This window comes from Quercus robur, chromosome 2, assembly GCF_932294415.1.
Source record: "Quercus robur chromosome 2, dhQueRobu3.1, whole genome shotgun sequence".
Taxonomy (NCBI): domain Eukaryota; kingdom Viridiplantae; phylum Streptophyta; class Magnoliopsida; order Fagales; family Fagaceae; genus Quercus; species Quercus robur.
The window spans coordinates 80,560,528-80,572,859 of record NC_065535.1 but is presented as its reverse complement, the minus strand read 5'-3'; positions in this window follow the sequence as shown (position 1 = coordinate 80,572,859).

The window sequence follows — 12,332 nt, the reverse complement described above, 5'->3', positions numbered from 1 at the left end:
ATGTAGCTTCCAATTATCATCTACAAAATGACAAGACACATGTAATTAAAATTTTGAATTGAAGTCCATGTGTAAGTAGTAAGACAAAGCTTACGACCTCTTAAGGCATTTTTCAACTTATTCTTCTCTATAAAGTAGATCGTACTCGCATCTATAGCTACTGTAAAGCAAGATGAGGTATTAAAATTAAGTTATAGGATCTTACAAGACCTTTTGAATCCTAAACCCTCTACAAACCTAAAGGAAAGCTCATCCAATATTATCATTTCAATAAGAGCTTTTCTACCTGCAGCATTTGAAAAGTTCCTAGGTACTAGATTTCCCTCCTCTCCATTCTTGGACAATGGGTGTTCTCCTTCAGGCAACTCTTGATAAGGATACTCGAGACAAGTGGGTACATGAGATTTTACATTAGATGTCCCATAAATTCTACTGTCAGCCATGTACTCTTTTGTAAGATATTTACATTTTGCCTTGGTTTGACCATCTTCATCTACAAATTTATCAAAGTGTTCCCAAGCCCATAATCGTTCTCATATTAGGATTAGAAGAAGAAGCTTTCACCTTGGCTAAACATGGAGGTTTCCTAGCAAGTCTTGCAATGGCAGCAGGTCTTACAATGACAGTATTATGTTGTGAAGGCTCATTTGAATCAGGTTGAGCAACAAAAATAAATCAACTAATAAAAAAAAAAAAGATTACATAAACTTTTTTTTTTTGATAAATATAAAAAAAAACTATGTAAAAAAATGCAGTAGAAACAAGTAAAATATATGTTAATAACATTTTCACAATAACAATGTACCAGTAGAAGCATATCATCATCAAACAAAGTACAAAAATGATAGTTTACATCAAATACTACCTAAAAAATACGACATACTATGAACTCAAAAAAAAAAAAAAAAAAAGAATTGCAAGTTTTCAAAAAAATGAGGTAACCAATCAATGCTTGGTTGACTCACTGCTAAGTGCTAATAAGAAATCGAATAAGCAAACCATATAATTCTCATAAGTAGAATCAAACATGCCCTAGAACCCAAATTCAAACAGTTGTAACAAAACTAAAACGATGAAGTAAGCTTAAATAAAACTAATAAATTTAAGTAAAGCATTCTATATATTTATCAATCTAAGTCGCCAATAGTCACAATTAACCAAAAGCATACCATTACCTAGAAGCCAAATTAGCAAAATTACTCAAAAACTAAAATAATCCATTAAATAAACGCATGAATTTAAGCAAAAGCATTTCTTATATTTATCAATCTAAATGACCAAAAGTTTCATTTAAATGAAAACATACTTATACCTAGATGCCTAAATTCCCAAATTACTCCAAAACTAAAACAACATTAACATCACAGTCTTGAAAATTGAAATACCCAAAAAACCACAAAATATCAAAAACCCGTGAGGCAAATCCCTCAAAGAAACCCAATTAAACCCCAGCTTTACAAATACTCAAAACTGAAACCCTAAACCAAAAATCAAAACAATCTTTTTTTTTAAACTTACCGTTAGAGAGATTGTGAGAAAAGATTGAGAAAGTTTCATTGAGATTTAGTGAGAGTTTGAGAGTGAGGACTGAGGAGAGGTGAGAAATTTGAGAGAGAGAGAGAGAGCCAAAATCCAAATCGAGTTCTTAAGAAAAAAACAGGTGAATTATTGATCCGCAACCCAACCCGAAGCTGATGACAACCTGATTATGTGAGTCGACAACAGACCCAAGTAGACTCAGACTCTCCCAAAATATGTCAAGTCGAGTCAGGCAAGCCCTTGCTCACCTCTGTAATGAGCCCATCACCCATGTACTCCTGGTTTATAGTTTTTCCTTAGTAATATATATATATATATATATATATATTAATAAGTAAAACTGGAAGAAAATTCAATTAGATTTCAAATTGGAATTCAATTAAAATTTAATTTTGCGCCACATGTCTCATCTAATTTAAGTTTTTAAATTTTTGTGCCAAGTTAATTAATTCAGTGTCAAAATTGGAATTCAATTAGAGTTAATTTTGTGTCACATGTCTCATCTAATGTAAGTTCTTTAATTTTTATGCCAAGTGAGTTAATTCAATGTAGAAAATGAGGAGCTCAATATAAATAAACCATAAAAAACCTAATTTTATATATATATATATATATATATATATATTCAAAATTGAATTTTGCTTTTATTAGCTTTCCATACAAATTAAATTGTTTAGATTTTTGCTGTTATTTTTTATCTAAACTAATAAGCATATTTTTTATACTGTTTCTATTTAGATATTTTGTATGCCAAGATCTTGAACGTAACAAATTGTAATCAAGTTGAACGATTCTATGCACCTATTCCCATTCTAGGGCTGTCCAGCGGGTAAAAGACCCGACCAAACCGACTGGGTCCGACCGACTTGAGGCCCAGCGGGTGGACCCAAAGCCCTTGGTGGGTCGGATTTGAGTCCCTCTCTCATTAAACCTAAATAGTCAATTCGGGTAGCAAGTTATTAGGTTAAAAACCCGTAGAACCCAACCCGACCGATGGTTTAAGATAATATATATATATATATATATGGGTTTTTTGTAGATCACGTGAAGTCTGAAGAGAGGTGTACTGCTGACTGGACTAAAAGCTGAATTGTGGAGTGCTACATGCAAAACTGCAAGAGGGATGGGACTAAAAGGCTGAAATTTCACAGCTTCCACACACAAAAATCTTCATCTGATTTGATCTTTCCCACTCTCTCTAACTCTCTAGTCTCTTCAGCCTTCACAGGTCACAGCTTCCATGCACAAATGCCTCTCTATTCTCTAACTCTCTTCAGCCTTCATTCACTCTCTCTCTCTCTCTCTCTCTCTCTCTACCCGCCCCAACAGCTAGTCGACTACCCTTCAAATCAAACTCAAATTTGATCTTTCTCATGCCTTTGGTCATGAATCATGGTTTAGGGTTTCAAGACTCTACCTGGCTACACTTATCAAAATCAAAATCGGATTTTTCATACTCCTCCTTACTCGGCTCAGACTCAAGGTTGAAACACTCTTAACCCTCATCTTTCTCTCTTATAAATTGGGCTTTTCTGAGTGTTCTCCATTCTCTCTACTCTCTAGTCTCTATAGTGATTTCAAAATCTCTCTTTTTTATTTTGAAACAAACAAATCCCTTTACTCCTTTACATCAAAATCTTTCTAGTTTCTTCACTCCACTGGGTTGCTTGTTGTTGTTGCCGCCGCCTCACACCCCACCTGACACCGTCGCCTCACTTTGTTTCCACTTTCCACCATGGGACTTCTCAGCCTCTCAGACTCGACTTCCTAGTCTCAGATCAGGTAAAGTTTCTTCCTTTTTTCATCCCTCTTTTTCTATATTTTGTGTTTGTGATGTGGGTTTATCATTTTGTTAGTGCTCTGAGTGTGATTTGTTAGTGCCCTGTTTTATTCCTTTTTTGTTTTGTTTTGTTCCTTTTATTCCTTGTTTTGTTCATTTTGTTAGTGCTCTGAGTGTGATTTGTTAGTGCCCTGTTTTATTCCTTGTTTTGTTAGTGCTCTGAGTGTGATTTGTTAGCCCTCCCTGGGTTTATCATTTTCTTCCTTTGATTCATTATGTTAGTACTCTAAGTGTGATTTGTATCTACCCTGTTTTATTCCTTGTTTTGTTTGTTTGTTTTAATGATCAATATACTTGTATCTTCACTATAAAAAAAGAATATGAACCCCTATTTTAACAAGATGAAATCTAAACACATTTTATTTTCTTATCTGCCTGTTTTATTCTTTGTTTTGTTTATTTTTTCTATGATCAATATACTTGTATCTTCACTGTAAACAAAGAAGAAGATGAACCCCTATTTTAAAAAGATGAAATCCAAACACATTCTTATTTTCTTATCTGATTGTATTTTATTGCTCATTTGTTTGATTCATTTTGCTTTCCTAACTTAAAAATTTGAAATCCTAATTTTATACAGGAGTTGAAAGTTGTTCAAGTAGGCTCTTTGCTTCCTTTTCAAGGTTGAATCCCTAATAGCTAAGAGTTCTCTGAGGTATCATTTCTTTCTCTTTTAACTTCTTGTTATTGTTTTTGTGTTACTTTTATGGTTGTTTGCTAATGTATAAATTTGATGTCTTTAGATTATGGAACCCTCAAGTGATGCACCCCCTTCCCAAACAACACCTACTGCCACAGCTAAACCTGTTGCCCAAGCTGTACCTATTGCCACTCCAACTAATGTTGAGGTTCCCCCACTTCCACCTAAAGGTAATGGCAATGTGAATAATAATAAGAAAAATTCTATTGCTCAGGACCATTTTGAAAAAGTAGATATTAGTGAGGGTCATTTTAAGGCTGTTTGCAATTACTGTCAAAAAACTTATCTAGCTGATAGTAAGGGGCATGGTACTGCTAATTTATTGAATCATATGCCAATTTGTGTTAAAAACCCTAATAGAAAGACACTTAAAGGGCAACAAACCTTAGCGTTTGAACCCAAAATGAATGGGGAGGAAGGGTTTCAGCTTATACCAACAGCCTTTACTATTGAGGCTTTTAGAAAGGCACTCGCTGAAATGGTTATAATAGATGAGTTGCCTTTTAGGTTTGTTGAAGGGTATAGGTTTCAAAGATATGCGCCAACCTTACAACCTAAGTTGCGAATTAGGGATATCCCATCTCGTCAAACTGTGGCTAGGGATGTGATTGGCATTTATGGTGTTGAGAGAGAGAAACTAAGGGGGGCCTTGAAGGGTTGTAGGGTGTGTCTTACTATGGACACATAGACTAGTATTCAAAATCTATGTTATATGTCCCTTACAGGTCATTTTATTGATGATGTTTGGAAGTTGCATAAGAGAATTTTGAATTTTTGTCAAGTTGAAGACCATAAGGGGGAGACTATAGGTAGAAAGATTGAGATGTGTTTGCGTGAGTGGGGTATTAATGGCATATTCACTTTAACAGTGGACAATGCTAGCTCAAATAGTGCCACCATTAAGTTTTTGGAAAATATAACTAAAGATTGGGAGGGGACTGTTTTAGAACACGAGTTCTTACACATGAGGTGTTGTGCACATATCCTAAATCTAATTATGGGGGATGGTATGAGAGAAATTGATGCATCCATTGCTAAGTTGTGTGAAGCTGTGAGGTATGTGAAGTCCTCACCAAATAGGAATCAAACTTTTGTGGGTTTTGTAGAGAGATTAGGTATTGAGTCTAAGTCTCTTCTTTGTCTAGATGTTCCAACTAGGTGGAACTCTACCTACCTCATGTTAGAAACCGCACTAAAATTTGAGAAAGTGTTCATACGAATGAACTTTGAGGATGATAGTTATTCTTCATACTTTATGAACAAGGAGAATAGTGGTGGTATGGGATCTCCTAGTAATATTGATTTCCAAAATTGTAGGACATTTGTGGGTTTTTTGAAGCTTTTTTACAATGCCACGAAAAAGTTTTCAAGTTCTTTGTATGTTACTGCAAACAACTTTTTTGATGAGATGTTTGTCATTCAAGATAGTATTTTCCATTTAAGTAAATCTCAAAACCACCTCTTGAAAAACATGGCAACTAAAATGGAATCTAAGTTTGATAAGTATTGGGGGAAAGGGGATAAAATGAATCATCTCTTGTATGTGGTTGTGGTTCTTGATCCAAGAAAGAAGTTGAGGTTTTTGAAGTTTTGTTTTTCTGAAATTTATGGGAATGAAGTGGCTGATGTGATGGTTGAATTGGTGAGGGGTTCCTTGGTCAAGCTGTATGATTTTTACTCTCGTGTTGATTCACCAAATGTACAAGTATCAAGTGGGAGTGAGAGGACACACATAGAAGGTGAGTCAATTGGTTGTAGCGATCCATATGCGATGGTTAATTCTAGGTTTAACCGTTTCTTGGAGGCTGAGTAGTCCATAAGGTGTAGCAATGAGATTGACAAATATTTGGCTGAAATTTGTGAAAGTAGAAGCTGGGATGTGAAATTTGAGATATTGGGGGTGGTGGAAGGCCAATTCAGATAGGTATCAAGTGCTGTCCAAATTTGCTAGGGATGTGCTGGCTGTACCTGTTTCTATTGTTGCTTCTAAGTAAGCATTTAGTACTGGAGGATGCATACTTGATCCATTTCGGAGTTCACTCTCTCCACTCATGGTTCAAAATCTTGTTTGTGCACAAGACTGGCTTCAAGCCTTGGTTCCAATTTCTTTTCGCAAATCAAAGGATGAGGTAGAGGCCTTGGAAGATGAATTTCACGATTTAGGTAATATGTTAACTTCCAAACTTTTTGTCTATTAAGTGCTATTAAATGTGTCTTATGCAAATGAAATTTAATCTAATAGCCTTATTTCTCTCTCTTTTCTAGTTATACATCAAGCAATAGCAGGGTGGAAGTTCAAGCTCAAGCAAAGGTATCTCAATTATTGTTGATGACTAATCACGAACTGGGTAAGTTTCTGCCCTTACTGTTATTTCTATTGAGTTTGGTTCTGCTCTCTCTATTGTTTTTGGTTATTGCTATTCTGTATTTTTTGGTCTTGTCCTTATATTTTTTATTGATAAATATCTTTTTGCCCATTTTCTTGTAGGAGGAAGGACACATTTTGTATAGAAGGCAAAATTTTGGATACATTTTGGAAGTTCTTTTGGACATAGTGCTTTTCTAACTGATAATTTATAAATCAACTCTTGCTTATAGGAAAGAAAACTTATTAAGTTTATAGGCGATCTTTTCTATAAGTCATGGACTAAACTATAGAGTAGTTGCTCTTTAATGCTTTAGAAAAGCTATTTTTTGGAAATACTTAGGTATTTCATAATTGTAACTAATTATAACTAGCTACTACCTTAGTAGTTTACTGCCTTACACATTTGCAGTAACTACCTTTCTGCCTTCTTTGACTCTATGGAAATATTGCAAGATGCTCTTATTATCTTTTGTTGTCATACTTGTGGTGTGGCTGTGATTGAATTATTTGTTAGAATTTGTTTGCTGGCTTGTGTAAGTTGTGTTACATGTATGGAATGGTTGGCACAACTTGGCAGGTTTAATAAGTTGAGATGTGCTCTATCCTCCTGTGCTTTTGTTGCCTAGGTCTTAATGCTAAGGCATTTTGAAAAAATTTTCTTTCTTGTATTGTGTGGTTTTAACAAGTGGTTAGAAAGTGATAGTGTGTTTTTATGTACTGCCCAGTGCCCAGGTCTTAAGGCAATGGCATTTTGAAAATGTTTCTTTCTTGTATTGTGTGGTTTTAATAGATGGTTAGAAAGTGATATTATGTGTGTTTTTTTATGTGCTTGCTAATTACCCAAGTTGTTATGTGTTATTTACTGTATTTACTGTATTTTTTGTCATTAGATGTGAGCTAAAAAATTTAAATTCGGACTGATAAGGCCTGGAGGCCCAAAGGATTCAAAGTTGTGTAATGGGCTAATGACATACAAGTTGAGCTTAAAGGCCTAATTTGAAATAAAGATGTGAAAAGAGGCCCATATGATATATATACATGGTTCAATGATATATAAATCTTTGTTAAAAGTAAGCCCATTAATTTGGGCCCAAAAGGCCTGTCAAAAATTGAGTTAAAAAAAAATTATGCAAATTCACAAATTTAGCCCAATTTCGGCCCAAACCCGCCTAACTGACGAATCCGACCTGTTCAACCGTTGACCCGAACGCCGGGTCTGACCCATATATTGGGTCGGTTGCGAGTTACATTTTTTATAACCCGATCCAGTCGGGTCGAGTCCGGGTCAGGCCCGAACTCGAGCCGACCCAACCTGTGGACAGCCTTACCCTATTCAATTTAGGAAATAGTATCGGACCAATTTATTCTTTTATTTTGTGGTGTATTTGGTAGAATTTCATGGATAGTGATTGTGAATTAATATTATATATGAAACATCCAATAGTGATTTTTAAAATTATATACATAATAGCAGTGTAATGAAAAACTTGGCGTAACCAATATCATGAAAATTGTAAGAAAAAACTATTTTAGTACCCAAATGTCTTGGTTGAACTAATATCCTATATGTTTTATAACCCAAGCTAACATCAATAGCATCACTACAGTTTATCATGCCCATGCATAAGCTCGGGTTACATAATAATAATAATAATAATAATAATAATAAAGGCCCAAAACTAGAGTCTCCCCCTGGTGAACAGTTAAGGAAGGTCCAGCAAGCTCAACACAATAAATTTGTTAGAGAGTGGATCTTACAAAGAAGAACGTTTTAGCAAACCGAGTATGGTTCTTAAATGAAGGAGATTAAACCAGTAAGAAGAACACAATATGATAATGACACTCCTCGGTCAAGTTCGAGGATAAGATGTTCTTATATATATTCAAGCTTTTTCTCAGTACAAGGTGTTCTCTCTCCATTTTGTTTGTTTTTTTAGTGATTACCTATCTCATTTCTCATGGGGGTCTTTTCTTTATATAGTCTTATTCCTTTTCAATCCCAGCTTTCCACTTGTTGATTGTATAAGTAATCTTCTAGATGCTTGTCCCATCAAAGCCCTCCTGAAACCTTTGTGTGTAGCTGTAAGGCTAAATATCACTGTTCAAGCATCATTTCCACATAAATGTGGCCAATTGCTTAGGTGCAAAATATTTAATGTGGTGGTAGCAGCCTTCTTCTCATATTTTTTTTAGTTCATAATTGACTCCTTACTCCGAAGCTCATCCTCAAAAGTATAGTTGCCTTTTGCACAGTATTCTTTAAGCGGCCAGGTTCCGACCCTCTATAATGCTTCCCGAGGAAGTTTGGCTCCTTAGGAGACACTACCACTCATCATCATTTGTCCTTGTCCTAGGCCTATCAACCCACATGCTTGTTTCATTACTTGATCATCCTCGGGCTCCTTGGCAACTTCGGGCATAGCCCACGGCCCAATACTTCTACTCTGTTCTTTTATTCCCACAATAGCCTCTCAAAACTCCAGTTTTCCTTTCTTCTGAGGAAAAAGTGGGGTTTTGATCTTAGTTGAAAAACTTCACACGTTCAATAAATGTTCCCACGTGGTAACGTCTTTTCACATGCTCTATATACGTTCCTAACACTTCGGCATCCACGATGCTCCATTAATTACTTCACATGGCGCCCTGTCCCCCACATTCTACAATGTGATGAGAATCCTGCAGTAGGGATCTACCATAGAAATTTGAGCAAGAACTTTCCCACTTATCCTTCCTTCCTATATAAAGTGCGTAGAGAAGTTAGCTCCTCCATTTTTCGAATCTTCAATCTCTCAAGAAGCGGTCCGAGGTGCTCCTTTTCTACAGTAAGTAGCCTCTCACTCGTGTACTAACTTTTAGGATCTTTTCTTCCTTGGGCTCCCATTTTCCACCTCACTTTTCAATATTCCTCTTTTACTCCTTAAAAGGGTAGGTTTGCTAGTTTAGTAGATACTCCCAAGGGTATAGAAAATTTTAAGGCTCGATACCATATCCCACTTGGGGTCTTCATATGGCACTACCTTCTTGGTGAATGGCATGCTCTAAGAGGGAGATGTGGTGATCCCCATGATCGCCTTTATAGAGTGAGGAATGAGGATCCCCATGAGGAGAGTAGCTAGGGACTTTTTAATTGCCCATAGACTCTGCCCGACCCAATGTTCCCCAAACCTATTTAGGATATTAGGTAGTGTGGACACCCTTAATGAAAAAATGGGAGTAAATCTTACCCACCACGATGTCAACTGGGTATATAATTGCCAAAACCTTAAGAGTACGGGGTATTACCTCAAAACTAGGGTCCTTGAAGTCAGGCTTATCTTGTATCTCCCACAATCTAACAAGGGCATGGACCAAGATTTTTTTATTATCTCGAGTGAGTGACATGGTGGTCTTCATTGTCCGACATGAGAGGGATAACTAGGTGGGGTGTTTTAGGTTTAAGTACCCTGTTTTGACAGTGAACATTTCAATTTCATAGTTTCATGTTTCTCTTCTTGTAGTTCAGAAACATATTTCTTTTGGTTTAACAAACCCTTTCTCTAACTATACCTTTGTTTAATGGATTTTTGCAAATAAGAATTTCACAGCCCCCAATTTCAATTTCCTTAACGAGCCTAACCTCACCAAGATACTCAAGTCTGAGATTTTTCTTTATACGGACGGACAGTTGCGCACCGCTCACGTCATCCTCAGATACAAGCTAATCTCATCCAGTTTTCATTCCCCCAAGTATGTCATCAAGGCTAAGGATCATCGGCTGTAATGAATCAATATCGTAGTACCCGGGTTCCTTGCTAGTCCTTCGTCTAAAGGTGTTCAGCAGGTTGAGTTGCCCACCCAGCGTGTTATCGAGGAAGAAGCAACCCCTTCACACTCAGCTCCTGAAGAAGAAACACTCAGGGTAATTGAGGTTATAGACTCTGAAAAGGATTTCGAGGTATTCGATTAGCCGTTCCCCCCAGAGTCTCCCCGTGTTACTTTCTCCCATTTACCATTTGCTTAAGTAAGTAGCAGTCAAGAGCCATCCAACGTTTTGGAAGCCATGGTGCTCCAGTGGAAAAGAACACCAGCCTCCTTGAGCTCTTGAAATCACATGCCGGAGGGTCAAATCCTGAGGTGGTTGTCCAACCTCGACCTCCGACTCCCCTCCCTACCTATACTTCCCCTTCTGAACAAGCAGATAAGAAGCGGAAGAGAGACAGAAAGGGCAAGGAAGTATCCGAATAGGGCGAAGTTTTTCCCTCAAAAGAACTTAAACCCCAAAAAGGGGTAAAAATCGCCAAAGAGGTGCAATGAAAGACCTCGGCTAGGGATGGCAATTTTTCCCCGCCCCTCCCCGCTTCGCCCCGTGCGGGTTTTCCCCGCCCCGCAAAGGTGGTGGGGCGGGGATGGGGCGAGATTTTAGACCCGCATCATGGGGTGGGGCGGGGATGGGTTTACACTTTTTAGACCCACCCCGCCCCGCCCCACCCCGCCTTGCATTAATAAAGGTTAAATTGCAATTTTATCGTACCCTAAAACCCCACTATTTGATTGAATTTATTTTATCTTTTTTTAGGTTCTTCATCTACCATAGATGGAATTGAAGATAAATTCCAAAATATCTTGGATGATTATGATGATGAAGAAGAAAGTGGTGTCACAATGATGGAAGAAAGTGGAGATTCTTTTTGAAGAACTAGGCAATTTTTATTTTGTTATGTATTAGGAGTTTGGATTATTTTATTGTGTCATACTATGAGATTTTTGTTGTGATATTGTCTTGTTAAACATTTAGATAATATTATTTAGTTTTTGCTAAAAATTAGTTTGATTTGATAGGATAAATTTATTTATAATTTCAAGTATATTTTTATTATTGAAACATGTCATTTTATTTGAAAAAATGGTAATAGTTGTAGGGAAAATTAACAATAAATAAAGTTTTATGGTATAAGGCGGGGCTTCGCGGGGCCTTAAGGGGCGGGGATGGGGTAAGAAATTTTCCCCGTCATGCGGGGCGGGGCGGGGATGGGGCAAGAAAAATCCAAGCGGGGCAGGGGCGAAGATCTCATCCTTCGGCCCCGCCCCGCCCCATTGCCATCCCTAACCTCGGCTGAGGTTACAGGCACGGAGATGGTATCTGAGCATCGCCTTAGGGTGCCAACTTGGAACCCACCACTCGAGTTGGACAGAGCCCCACTCCCATTGGGCTCTTCCATTAAGGACTTCCAGAAGGGTAAAGCCAATTATGTAGCCAACGCATTGGAACAGCCCCTGCTTCTGCCTCAAGACTTGGCCGACCTGAGGACTCTAAAAAAGCACGAGGTGTTCCTGACCACGAGGAAGGACTTGGCCATGGTATGCACTTCAATCTATTTCTTGTATCACACATATGTACCTTATTTTCAATATTGTGGTTGTATACATATGTATTTTTTTTTTTTTTGTTTATTTATTTATTTTTTTTTTAAATTCTCTTTGTTGCTTTCTTCCAAGCAATCCAAATAACAAACATTGTTGAGGAATGGGTGGATGATACCCACGCTCAGCTAAAGGAGGAGGAGGCACACCGGATAGCTGCTATCAAGATGCTAGCCATGGCCAAGAAAAAGATCAAAAGACTTCGGCATAAAGTTGACCGAGGCAGATAGAGAGCGAAAAAGCGCTGAATCCGCCCTAGTCGGTGCTGAGAAATAGGTCGAAGACCAAGGCCTGCAGCTTCATAAGGCCGAGAAGCAATTGATCCTTGCCCTTGAACAAATCGAGGCTTAGAAAAAAGAGCTGGAAAAGAACAAAGAAGCTATCGCTCAGGTTGAACAGTTTGGTTATGACATTGGGGTGAAAGAAACAGAGGACACTCTCAGGGCCCAAGTCATAGGAGTCTGCCAAGGTTATTGTCTAAAAGT